General features: G+C 38.4%; 1 long non-coding RNA gene across 1 annotated transcript; it reads right to left on the bottom strand.

Annotated features, from left to right (window-relative positions):
- Positions 1–1,962: 1,962 nt before the first annotated feature.
- Positions 1,963–12,570, bottom strand: LOC133221978 (uncharacterized). Its single transcript, XR_009728141.1, has 4 exons — positions 12,270–12,570; positions 8,178–8,304; positions 7,456–7,490; positions 1,963–2,498 (listed from the first exon to the last, which is right to left on the bottom strand). It is a non-coding gene; the product is annotated as an uncharacterized LOC133221978 (long non-coding RNA).
- Between the last annotated feature and the right edge of the window lie 1,250 nt (positions 12,571–13,820).

Genomic DNA, 13,820 nt, shown 5'->3' with positions numbered 1-13,820 from the left:
AAACTTTATTGAAATGACTGCTAAAAACAGCCCAAGAGCAATGTGGGAAATGACAAGGAGGAAAATCCAGAGCTAGAGCCTCGTAAGGGAAGCAGCAGAGTTGGAGTCAGAGATGCAGAAAGGAGAACAGGTGAGGGTCAGAAAGATTGAAAGGAGAGAGAGCAGCACTGGGAGAAGACATGAGAAATTAGATCAGAATCTAAAAGCACTCAGGAGAGCAGGGGAAAAGGCAGAAATTAGAACAGGAGCTAAGAGGAGAGCCGAAGAGGCAATAAAAACTCAAGGAGGAGAAAGAAAAACTGCGAAATGAAGAGAGGAGGACAGGGGAAAAAAAGGGACAGGAGATAAATATGAGGCAACATAAAAGGGCCTTGACCTCCAGTTTGTAAAGATGACGTGATCTGTGGTGTGAAAGAAAAGAAATACTTTGCATTTTTTGAAATGGCCATGAAGAGAGGACCAGGTTACATCTCAGAAATCAATATTGCATTTTATGCCTGCTGCACCCTTCATGAAGAATCAAGACAACATTGATTCAAGTAAGTAATATTTCATTGAAAACTGATCTATGATTGCATAGCTGCAAGGGGCTGGCTCTGAGAGTCCCTCTGTGGTGCCTGTGCTGAACAGGTGTCATTTTGGGCTTGTGTTAGAAGTGATGTGTCTTCATTCCCGGTCCGCGGAACACGTGGAGAGCAGAGGACACGTCACTTTAGTCTTTGAGAGCAGATGATGCTGCATCAGAAGAGCTGGTTTGCTCTCTAGGGTCATTAGTCTGTCTGTTAGTGCGTGGTGAGCAGTCTGGAAGGTTTGCTTTGTGACTGTGTTCATTTCAAGCGGTTAAACGATTATTTTAAGATAATTAGAAAAGCCTGAGACCGATAGTTTAAATCTGCTTTCATGATCAATTGTAGCAGTGTTAGAGCTGGTGTGCAGTCATGAGGCAAAGGACCGTCTCCCTTGGCTATAAGGCCGGGCTCTGCTAATGGTATTAACTGTTTCTGAGACTCTTTTCCCCCCAGTGTTTGAAAGTGTAAAACCTGCCCTTGGTTTTATTTCCCTGCCCACTAATTCCCTTAGGAAAACAGTTACTGTTTATTTTGCTAGCAGATCTTGATGTGTTTCATCCTCCTCAGACCAGGAAGGGTGACAGTGAAACAATTTATAGCAAGACCTGTGTTGGAATTCTCTTTTGGAAAATCACTTTCTTATCTCAAGAAAATCAAAGCATGTGTGGGTGAGAGGATACATTGATGGGGTGGGTACAGAGAAGGCTTTTGAACATAAACCTCTGTGCATCTCTTGGTCCACTCAGTGTTTAGCCATTTGAACTATCCTAGGGCACTAATACTGTTTAGACTTCCCACTGAGCCATCTCACAGCCCGTTATGGGTGTCACACAACACAGAGACACTGCAGGGGATGTTATTCTCTCATTTTGCTTTCTTTGGAACAAATGGAGCCTCAGGCTTCCTGCTTACAAATCCTAGGAGGCAATTTACCACCAGGGAAAACAGCACTGCGGGATTTTGCTGTCACAAAACGAAGTGGCTGGGGCCATCTCACTCAAGCCAAACTAGGAAATTCTGTTTCAAAAATGTCAAAATGTTTCCTTTCAATTGAAAATGCATAAACAAAATATTTCCACAACTTTTCAAACTGCTCTTGAGGAAACAAGGACTCTACACCCCATCTGAGGATGAAAGAACATGTTGAAACATAGACCATGGCTCCATAAATCAGTTCTGTTAACTCAGTCCTCCATTGGTGCAGTATGTTGTTACTTGAGAATTATGATAACTGCAAACTCTTTTTGAGAATTAGTGGAAATAAAACCCAACTGAGAAGTTGACAGGTAGCTCCTGAGAGGTCTGTGAACCAGCTTTTGAGGACAGGCCTACATTCATGAGACTGTGATGCTCTTATTGCTAGCAAAGTTGGGGTAATGGAAGATGTACACAGTCTTGGTCTTTGTTGAAAACATCCACACCTATTTTGGGAAGCTTTTTGAATGCAGCACTCCAGCAAAACTGAGGCAGTGTGTCAGTATAACTTAAATATGTTCCCAAGAGTTACTGATAGTAAATCTGGACTCTGAGCATTTATCACCACGGTCAAGAGAGCAGTGTGATATAGGAAGATGTGATATTATGAATGAGACAGATTGTCTCTGAGTGAGGATAATGGTGACGGTTCACTATAATTAGATGGCTTAGGAAAGCAAAGCTCTGTAATTTCAATGGGCAAAGGCTGCAAAGAGCTTCCAGTGGAGCAGTCCTGGAGTTCTCTTCTCTCAGTAGCCACTAGCAAGCACTGAGGAAACCTGGCTTCTTAGCAACAGTGAATCCTGAATCACCATCTCTTCATGGCAAATTTTTTCTCCCCAGGCACAGAATATTCTAGGACTTCGAGGGTATTTTCCTGGTATTCAGTCAAAATGTGATTATTCAGATGTAGCAGCTAATGCACAACAAATGAGCTCAAATTCCACAGTAACACTATTAAAAACAGAACAAATGTAGTCATATCCAGGATATTATGGTTTTCTGACAAATATAACTTACTCCAGAACTTGGGGATTGTTCAGCCAGCAGAACTGGTAGCTTTCAAAAATGAATAGTAGTGTCAAGTCAGACCCTTTGAACATAGTTTCTAGGCAATGTCAAAAATTAATCTATAGTTATTGTTCAGCAATCAGCCCAAAAATCATTACAGACTTGTTTTGAAGACAAGTGAATGAGGAAGACACCCTGTAGTTTTAAAAGCAATACAGGTGACTTGTGGCCTAAGAAAATGCCACATAAAAGGATTCTGAATAGAAGCGTACATGCCTGTATGCATGTGTGTGTATACATTAAAGAGATAAAAAAATTACCAATGATTGCAAAATATGGTCAACAAATAATGGAGAAAAAAATGCAATGGCCATTTGTCATGAATATAAGCTACTGCTGAAAAGTGTTCATCATATTTCTGCCTTCCCTAAGCCTAATACAAATGTGGAGAAAGTGGCATGACCCATTGAGCTGACATTAAAAGCTTTAAATTGAATTACATTGGCAGAAACCTTCAAAAATTGTCTTGGAGGAGAAAAAAATTCATGACAGAGCGTAGCAGATGTACGAAATTAAGAGCGTTTAGGAAACATTATCTTTGCTCTATGATGGGAAATGTTTCTAATTGCACTCACAGGGTGCATTTAAGATGTGTTTTTATTTAAGAAATGTTTTTTATGATCTGTAACAGATTTTCTGCAGAAATATATAGGCAAAAGTATAAAATGCATATTAAGATACATGTTTTTTGCAGCAATCAACTCCTCTATTTTCATTGTTCAATGAAACAAACTGTAAAGGCAAAATTATTGCATCTATAAGAGTGGGATGAAAAGAAGGACTCTTACTGGGTAACAAGGAACCTGTACCATACTGATGGATGTAATACTCCAGTGCTCATGGGTGGTCTTATATCTCATATCACAATTGGACTATGAGGGTTTCCCACTATATATGCACCTTACTGTACGTTGAATGTTACTGCTGTTCTTTTCCTGGCTACTTAATTCTAATTAAATCTAATAATTGAGATGCAACAGGAAATACTGTATGTGGATTTCAGCATTATTAATAACGTCTGCACTGCGAGGCTTTCCCAGCCAGAATTCAATGTTCAAAATCCTCTTCACACAGTGAAAACTATATAAAAATGCAATGGAATTTCTTTTCTTGCATATTGCAGAATCTCAATTAGTTCCTGCTGTGTCATAGACTCCCATAGATTTAATATATATTGAATCAGATTTGAATATGAGGTATCTTCTAAAATTACACTTTCCTTTTGTCTTTACCAAGAGGCTCATAACTGGAGTTTTTTCTAATGAATAAATACAGTGTTCAAGGTTTTTTTACTGCTTTAAATGGGAGTTGTCAGTTCAAGGCCAAATAGGACTGTCCAATCAATGCCGTAGACTTGCAGCATTGAGTCTAACCTTATCGGTTTCTTTACATTGTATACTTTACCTGATTTCCATTATGATGGGAGTTCTCTGCTTTTTTCCACACAAAGGGAAAAGTTCACACTTACAGATGCACATAATAACCCAAACAAACCCAAGTGGAATATAGACAGAGCAATTAATTCCCTTGTCTCTAGAGGGGATTAGAATCAAAGTGACGAATTTATTCTATTTGGACATTCTGCATTTCCAGAATGTTTACTATTTCAAACCATAATCTCTGAGACTTGCACGGGCCATGTTTCTAATACTCCTTCCTCTCATTGGCTTCTGTGGAAGACAGCACACTTGGAACTAGATATATTTCTGGTCTCAGCTGATATATTTGGGTCTAAGCTCCTACACATCTCATCCAGACTAATACTTTTTTTCTCATTTGACAAGTCTTTTCAAACACAGCTTTTACATTCTATGTTAAATTTCTTTGCTCTGTCTCAAAATGTATAGAATCAGAGAATCATGAAATCATTTAGGTTGGAAAAGCCCTGTAAGATCAAGTTCAATCATTACGCCAGCACTGCCAAGTCCACCACTAACTTATGTCCCTAAACAGCACATCTACATGTCTTTTAAATACCTCCAGGGATGGTGACTCAACCACTGCCCTATCCAAGCCTGTCCCAATGCTTGACAACCCTTACAGTGAAGAATTATTTCCTCATATCCAAACCTCCCCTGATGCAACTTAAGGCCATTTCCTCTTGTCTTATTTATTGTTACTTGGGCAAAGAGACTGACCCCCACCTTGTTACAGTCTCCTTTCAAGTAGTTGTACAGAGTGATAAGGTCTCCCTTGAACCTCCTTTTCTCCAGTCCAAACAATCCCAGTTCCGTCAGTCACTCCACATAAGATGTGCTCCAGAATCTTCACCAGTTTTGTTGCTCTTTGACATGCTCTATCACCTCAGTCAATATAGTCAACTATTTGAGAGTTCATCTGTTTGTACACAGAACTGGATGTTTGCACATGGGACTAAGGCTGCAGGTGATCTACTGAGTACTGGAATTTAATATAATTTATTGAAATTGCTTTTTGGGAAAAAGATACTGATGCTTTCTACTTGCATATCATTCTGCATATTGAAAATGTTCTGTGAAAATGTCTCTGTTGTCTGCTGTTGGTGTGCAGCATCCCTGCCTTAGAAGTGGAAAAAATCTAGACCACAATGATATTCTGATGACCTCATAGATTTACTCCATACCACAGATCATGAATCAGGAGTTACAGCTATAAAAGCCATGTCAATCCATTTAAACTAAATATGCAAAACCACTTTGCATCTGCTAGCCTTAGATGCAAATAGAATAAAATATTTCTTTGTTGTATGTGCAAGAAAATAAAATGTTTACTAATATCAGAACTCATTCAGCCTGTTAATAGTGAAAACTGACAAGATCTGGATGATTATCTCTGACATAAATTTGAGCAGGGAAAGGATTTGTTGCAATGGAAACTCATGCTAATGGAATGAAAATGACCCAAGTTGTCTGACGGATGTCAAACTCAGTGGAGTTCAGGATGACTTAGAAACATTCAGTCTGCATCAGAGAAAACAAATTGGCTGAATGAAATAACCTCTCATTTGGTTATATATTGTTTTGTTACCAGCAGTAAAACTGAATAAATAATACAAAAACAATTTCCCAAATTTCTCCAAATGAAATCATCCAACTATGTGAGCATGTTTCAGGTTCATTGCTTATACTCAGAAAGGGGAAAATAATCAGTAAAAGAAGTTATATGAATTAACTCAGAATTACAGTTATTCTATTGCAGCCGCATAACCTACACTGTAAAGTTTGTGTTTTGATTTCTTTCCTGGAGAATGTCCACCTGTAAAAAGAATGCGCAATGGGTAAATAACCCACCAAATACTGTATAGGTAAAAGACAAGAAGACAAACATTCTTCGGAGTGCAAAATTCATTTAAAATACAGTAATAGAGAAGAACTGGTAAATAAAAGCTTAGAAAACTGAGACCTCAAATTAAAGAGAGAAAAGGCTGCTAGCTAGGAACAGAGATCTGATTGCTAATTGTATCAAATGACACACACAGCTCTGAGCTGAGCCATGAGGAGCTGTCAGGAAAAACTGAGGAAGAGTGCAAGTCACGGGCCAGAAAAAATCATCCTGGAGTATTGCAAATGGCCCAGAGGCTGTAGGTTGGGGAACACGGGATTAGTTTAGGACTTAATGGCTTTGTGAAGGCTACATGTGCAGTTAATGCATTAGACCCACGAGATCCAGGCCCAGATTTTCGTTTTATTAATACTTGCCCAAGAATTGCTTTGTATTTAAAATGATTTAAGAGCATAGTTTTTCAAAATGAATACTAATTTCAAAATTAAAAATGAAAAAGACAGGACTGATTATTTTCAATGAATTAGTTTTATCTTTGAATCAGTGAAATTAGGTAACCTGCTGGAAAACATAATTATGTAGTATAGTTATATATATTATATATACATTAGGGCAAACATTCATTTTGCCCTGATAAAGCATGAATGAATCAGTGTGCCAGCATGCAGCAAATGAAATCCTTCTCATTCTTTGAAAAAAATCCCTTTCAAAGTTGTTATTTCAATAAGCCATTAATTTCTGGGTTAGCCCATGTGTTGAAGTGCCAAAAGCCACATTGAAAAGGATTATATATTTCATTCAAAACAAGTAAAATTAACAAAAAAAAAAAAAAGAAAAAAAGAACCTTACCCTTAGCCTGAAGAGATCTTTATAGAACTCATTTGGAATTCCAGTAGTTAAAAGATATTCGTTAACAGTTTTTATCCAGTGTTGTATTTTAGAAGACAGTAGACAAAACCACCAAATACGTTTCTATCATGCACTTCAGTGGTTTCAGAAAACTCACTGGACATAAGAAGAATCCTTCTAAAACTTTTATTCATACCAAACCTTATGGTGTGCATTTAGTGCTAGAAATGAGCACAGAGATTGAAGAGATTCTCTGGTTCCCTGCAAGTGGCAGTAGCCTTGTTGTGTTGCTGGAAACTGAGGCACAAAGACAAGGGGTTATGTGGGGGCAACAAGAGAGCCACAGTTTCAAGAGCAAAGCCATCTCACTCCCAGCACGTATAATTGAAGCCGACTTATGAATCAAATTCAGATGGATTCTCGCTTGCCATGCAGTCTTGATCCCTTCTGGAGCAAGCAGCAAGGACCCCAGATTTCTGGAGAAGAGTCTCACACCACAAGCAAAGAGATACTGTGTTTTTCTTCAGCATGCAAACAAGCACCAACCACTGATGCTAATAGTTCAGTGAATTATGAACCATCTCTTTTTCTCAGTATTTTTATATTACTGACATGTAGAGCTAGTTTTTTTAACTGTTTCCCCAGATTACACACACCCGTTTGACACTGCTGTAAAGGTAGTGCAGTACGTTGCTTACTACTGTCTCCCTTTAAAACATAAAGTACTCACCTCCTGCAGAGAAGTCCCCGATCACTCCTGAGGAGCTGGCTGCAAATGGAACCAAAAATTTCAGGGTTCATTAAGCACACAAGCATTCTGGTAAAATCAAAGATCACCCTGGAACCCCCTGGAACATATTATAGTTACCATTAAAATCATCATCATAGCATTTGAGGTTAGTAAAACATATTGCTTAGGCTATAAAACATTCTAAACTAGTATCCCAAATGTCTTGCCTCAAGCAAGCACTTAAATTAAAGTTTCAGACAGCTGGCACTGGAATCAAAATAACAGTTTTACACAAAGAGATTGGATAAACATGATTATTGTTTTCATAATTTATTTTGTCAATGTGCAGTATTGTGCTTTGATCCATCCATTGTACTTGGGCATGATTTCTTTCACTTTTCAACAGGTAACTACATTTCACTGTGGGGTTTTGTTTTCCAGAAAGCAATCCTAATTGATCTGCTGCTCTTGAATAATCTAATCCCTAATTAGTTGAGTCTGAACACTGAGAAAGGCAGCATTGTGTGCTTTCATCAATTTCCATAATCTGGAATTTTTGTTTACTTGCCTCATAAAATCTTTGGGTTTTCAAGGAGAGGCGAACGTAACAGTATCACTATGTAGAGGATAGGAAAAGGGACAGTTTTCTGGATCTTTGGTACAGAATAATTGCAGCAGCTACAAAGTCTTCTTAATTATGACTAAACCCATTTCCTATTTACCTTGAGTAACAGCTTTAAGAAGATGTTATTCCTGCATTTATTCCAGTTCAGCTGCTCCCTGCCTTTTTCGTGCTGTGAAGACGCTATGCTTGCCTTTAAGTATCTCTTTAGTCCAGAACCTTGCAAACTAGAGGCATGTTGAAACATATAACGAGACAGAAATCTACTGCAGCAATCTCTTAAGCAAACACACATTTTCAGAGGCAAATCCCATATGATTTTACATTTAATGCCTTCTTCCAAACCCAAAATGTGGCTTCTTCAACAAATCTCAGAAAGATTTCTGCACTGTTTTACACCTGTGTTTAACCAACAGAAGATCTTCCCCAGAATGCAAACCTTCATCCAGTGTTGACACACACAATTAGAAAAGAAGAACCAGGGTTAAAAGAAGATCCTGCTTTGCAGAAACAGGAAGGTGTTTGGGCACTGATGGAGAGTGAAACAGTACTCCCATAGTTCATGTTTTCTTTTCTTTTGTAGCCATTTCTCATAGAAATACTTTTAAATGTTAAAAAATATCTGATTTTAGTAAACACTTTTCTTGCAGGCCCCTTTGAATATTGTCAGTACAGATCTTTCACTTAAATGGGAAATTTAACTATGACATCAACAGGAACTGGGCTTTCCTGCCTCAGTTTACACAACTGCAAGCTGCAAACATATAAACGTGTTTCATTTGTACAGCATTCTTCTGTTTCAAAGGGATGTTATAGAGCTTGTCAAGATTTACAAATGACTTTGAGTCATTTTGTCGAAAGTATTTCATGGGCAAAATGCAGATCTCTCACAAATATAAATTAGGAATTACCCTCATTGAATTTAGTGGGATCAGTATAAATTTATTGCACATATGGGGCTGAGAGCAAAACTCGTCTCTGTTTACGCAAGCTAATTGCACGGGTTTTGCTAGCGTGAAAAATGATCAGTGGTTCTCACATTTGTGAAAAAGATTTATAAAACCAACACAGACCAAACAGGTGCTGTTCAAGATTGCCCTTTGCTTTCCACACCTGCAGTAAAATGACCTTTTCTTCTCTGATGGGAAGTCCACATGGATATATGACCACCAGGACACCAGAAAGTATAACCAACCTTTCTGCTCCAGAAGGCAACACATTAGCCATCACCCATTGCCTTAAACAGACCTTGACTGGACTTTGGTCTCCAGAGGTCAGTGTGTTAAGACATTGCATCAATGCATGGACAATTTTGGACACAGATCAATGGAAGAATGAGATGTTGAAAATCTAAGAAAATTGCCTATAGTGACATTCAGCCCTTTTCTTTCCTTCCTTGGACATGTCTCTGTTGCTTTTAATTAAGCTCTCAGATTCATAGCTTAGAGAACTTTAATAACTGCAGAAAGTGCTTGCAAGGCAAATTTTTCACTTCTAAGAAAGATCCTTGGAATAAATGTTACCTTCTAATTTATAGGTAAACTTAACCTGATTTTACCTTTACTGTAATATATTGCATGGCCATTTGTGAGCAACAGACTGATGACATAAAAGATTTTAACTTTTAATAAATGGTGAAAATGTTGGATCGCACACCTCCACCACACTGTAAGCATAGTGCTTGCTGATGAATTAATCTAATTAACAAAGGTGAAGGTTTATAATTGGGGTTAACTAGAATTTAACTGGTCATTGTTCATACCCCCCACTGCATTGTCCCCTAAGTAACTCACTCTGGTAGCCCTCCATGGTCCCTCGACCCCAGTATCAAACTCAGGGATCAACCAGCTTCAAGGAAAAGTAGATACAATCATATTTCCAAGACTGCAATAACAGCAGAACTTAATGGCGTGATATTTTTATACTGTTTGGGAAAGAGACCCTATTTTTTTCTTACTCATAAGCCCAGAGTATTTTTAAATAGTTCAAGTCCCTGTAGTACTTCACAGTTTGCAGTGCAGTTTAAAAAGTAATACATCTTTTCTTAGATGTACCCCAGATTCTGCCTTTTAATAGACATGATAATGAGATTCTGTGTCTTCATTTCCCAGTGTGCAGAAGGCTCAAATAAATCTTTGATTGTTCACAACCCTGGAGAAGGCTCCCAAGCCCAGGAATGTAATGATGTTTCTCTAAACAATCATTGCTAATGAAATTTAAGTGTATTTAAAATATATAGATGCACATGTGTATATATATTAGTACTATCAGAATTGGGTTTTATTCATTTTCTTCGTAAATTTTAATCTGATTGCAGTAAAAGTAACTCTCAAGAGATTCATTTCTAGGAGAAGGAAGGTCCTGAGTTATTTCTCTGACCTGCAAGACACACATTGAGCTCCTGATTTTGAGTGAACTCCCTCTAATAAGGAAATCAAGGGATGCTTAAAAGAGCCATTCAGCGACTTCTTCATAAGATTAGGGACCATGTCCCCAGACCACTGCTGAAAACGTCATGCAGCTGACTGCAGTCAAACTGTTATAACAACTTTGAAAGAACAGGGTGTCCAAGTAACTCAAAGAACATTAAAGGGCAAAACAGAGGGGGCACAGGGATTGGTAATAAAGGGTTAAGAAGGGGTGCTTCAGAATGAAAACAGTGAGGTTCCTAACAGTTTTCATTATCTGAGCATTAGATTAACCTTCTTTTGATGAGACTAGATCAGAAAATGCTTCCATACCACCATCCTTTTTAAAGTTTTCATGTAAAATGCCTCTTAGGCTGGTACCTCTCTCTGTGTCCATGCTACTAGCCATCACTATGTGCAGCGTTCTTTGCACCCATAGCTGATGAGACTGCTACTGGGAATTCTTTCACAGCAAAAGCACAGAGAAGCCAAAACAATCATCAGCCTTACAGACAAGAAACCTAAGACAATAAGGAGATACAGCACTCAAACCGAAGCTGTAGCAGCTAGGATTGGCTTGGTGGCTTATTATAAAATCCAAACTTGGCAAGATTCAGTGAAATGTTACTCAATATCAGTCAAATGCACAAATAAACCTGGGCTTGGCTATATGTGCTCTGGGCACCTCTAAACCTCTTTGTCAAAAGAAATGAAATACTGTGGTTTCCTTTGGCTACCGTCAGACTTATGGGTAACTGCATTCCAAGATAAAACCCATAGGGAGCCTTGTTATAGGAAGTTAAACAGCCATCAGCACTCACCTGTTGAGTCGTTGTGCTGCATACTTTGATGCAGATTGCTGAATAACATTATCGATGTTCAGCAAAGACACACATAACATACTTGTCTTCAGGAAAAAAATGCTAATGCCTTACACCCTCTGTAGCTGTTAAATTGGTTTTAAAGGTAACCCAGCCTGAATGGCATCACTTTATTTCAGGACTCAAATTTGTTGACAAAACTCCTAGCTTATTTCCATTCCTTTCACATTCGTATGTATCCCAGCCTTTTTAAGGAAACAAATGATCGTGCCCATTCCTAATTTTTACCAAAAACTGATACTCTTCAGAAATCTTGCAGGCAAAGCATTTTGATTGTAATGTTCCTCCTGACATAAAGCAGCCTGATAGGACTTTGGATATCATCGACTTCTAAAGGTTATATCAGAGAGGTTTACATAAGACAACAACTTGCACAGCCATAGTGAAGATAAAAATCTCATTCCTAGGCAGGAGAACCCCTTGAGTATGAAGGGAGGGAGAAAAAAGTGATAGGAGAGCTGCCACAGCCTTCTCTCCCCCAGAGATCATTCCCTGATCTGAAAAGAACTCCCTCTGCCCCACAGATTTTATATGATAGCATCAATATTCTCTCATTAATAATTTTCTCTTTCTAAGAAAACAGAAAAACATTACATATTTCTGCCTGACTGTAGGATGGAGTGCTGAGCTGGTGGTGCTTGGTTCTCATGTGAAAAATAGAGAACTAGACTCTTAGTGGTGGCAAGTGAGCATTACCCCACTGCCTGCATTACGCTTCACCTATGAGGAGGTTGTGTTTGGCCCACAGAGCAATCCTTTGGATAATTTTAGCATAAACCGTGTCTCCTACTTAAACAGTGGCAGACATCACAGGAGAAACTGTTATCTTATAAAGCCAAGATTCAATAGGATCAAGAGAGTGTTGATTTTATAACAAAACTTGATAAACAAAATTGGAATTACCTATTAACTGGAACATTTAATGATGACACAATGATGCATGCCTATATCTTGGAGCAGGTTTCCCTCAATTCTCAATTTCTTTCTTCTGCACATGACCAGAAAGTAAATCAGAGAAAGGCAATCAAAAAGAGAAGGGAAGTCAAAATAGAAGAAAAAAAACCAAACCAAACATAGAAAGAATAAATACCCTCAAAGCCAGTTGATTCTTGGAGTGGTGCTGGATAATCAAAAAAGCTGTGGCTGACTATTGTTTACAAAGCCAAGCTAGCCTGAGAGTTTTGAGTTCTGGTAGGCCAAGACAGCAAAGACCTGGTCCTATCTAGCAAACAGCTGCAGCCGTTTTTTAATTAACAGCATATTCCTGCCTTGGTTCAGTTTCTATGGATGGAAAGGTGTTTCCCAAGGAAATCAGAGTAGGGATAGAATAAGGAAAGAGGGAAAAGAAGAAAAGGGGGAGGCAGGGGGAAGGTGAGTTCAGGAGGGCAATGAGGCGGGGGTTAACAACGCTGCTTAAGATCAAGGGCTGAAGTGCTGAGATGCTGCCAGACTTGAAAACTTTAATTTACTGTCACTGTTAGCCCCCTTTGAGGTTTATGGTGGTATTTATACACACAGCATCAATCACATGAAACAAGGAGGGGATTTATAGTTTGTTTTAAAGACTGTAAATGCAATGTAATGCAAATAGCATGCCTCATGGGCATTTACATTTAATGGGAAAATTACAGATGCAAAAGATTGGTAGAACAAATTTTAAATTGACTTTATTACATCTAGTGCTTTTCAGAGAATACTATTAAAAAAAAAAACAACATGAGGAGATATGGTAATGGAGTTCTAGACTGTAGCTTGACAGCTTAAATTCCACTTAACTGACTTTGCTTGCATCTTTCTGTTTACATTACTTCTTCCAATAAGTTTGGCTGGCAAAATCTGTGGATCATAAACTGATTAGAAACTTTGATTCTGTTTTGTTTCCTTTTTGGGGTTGGAATATGTAATGTGTAAAGCTGATTGTATCTCGATAACTGTTTTTAACTAAGGTTCATCATCAGAATTGCTTAATCTAGACACAGTCAGGAATAGCTCTTCAAATCTATTACTGCCTTAATATGTGACTATACATGCATCCTCCTTAATTTGTATAATCTTCCTGTATCTCCCTTATATCTCTATAGATACAATAGAAAAAGATGGCTGCAATACCTTGGTCACTGGTGGAGTGCGCATTCAGAACTAATCACAGCTATTTGCAGAAAGCCCATTCTTTCTCAAAATAGCTCTATTTCCCAGTATTCCCCTGTGGCTCCAAACACTTCTTCTGGAATGAGGATTGTTTGCTGTTGGGGTTGGAGGTTGTTATCATCAGTTGTTGACTTATGGTAGATCCATCTGAAAGGTGTTGGTGGGCCTCAGACTCACCTTCAGCAGACCAGATGAAGCCCTGGTTCAAACAGGTGCAAACTCTACTTGCTTCAGGGAAGCTGTACCCAATTACACAAGGGCTGATTTGTTTTTAACACCCTATAATGATTGCTGTATTACCCTCCC

The sequence above is a fragment of the Neopsephotus bourkii genome, unplaced genomic scaffold (genome assembly GCF_033783945.1).
Source record: "Neopsephotus bourkii isolate Nb327-2 ecotype Australia unplaced genomic scaffold, CSIRO-AGI_Nbou_v1 NB_1572, whole genome shotgun sequence".
Lineage (NCBI taxonomy): Eukaryota > Metazoa > Chordata > Aves > Psittaciformes > Psittacidae > Neopsephotus > Neopsephotus bourkii.
This window is presented reverse-complemented; position numbering and strand designations above follow the sequence as displayed.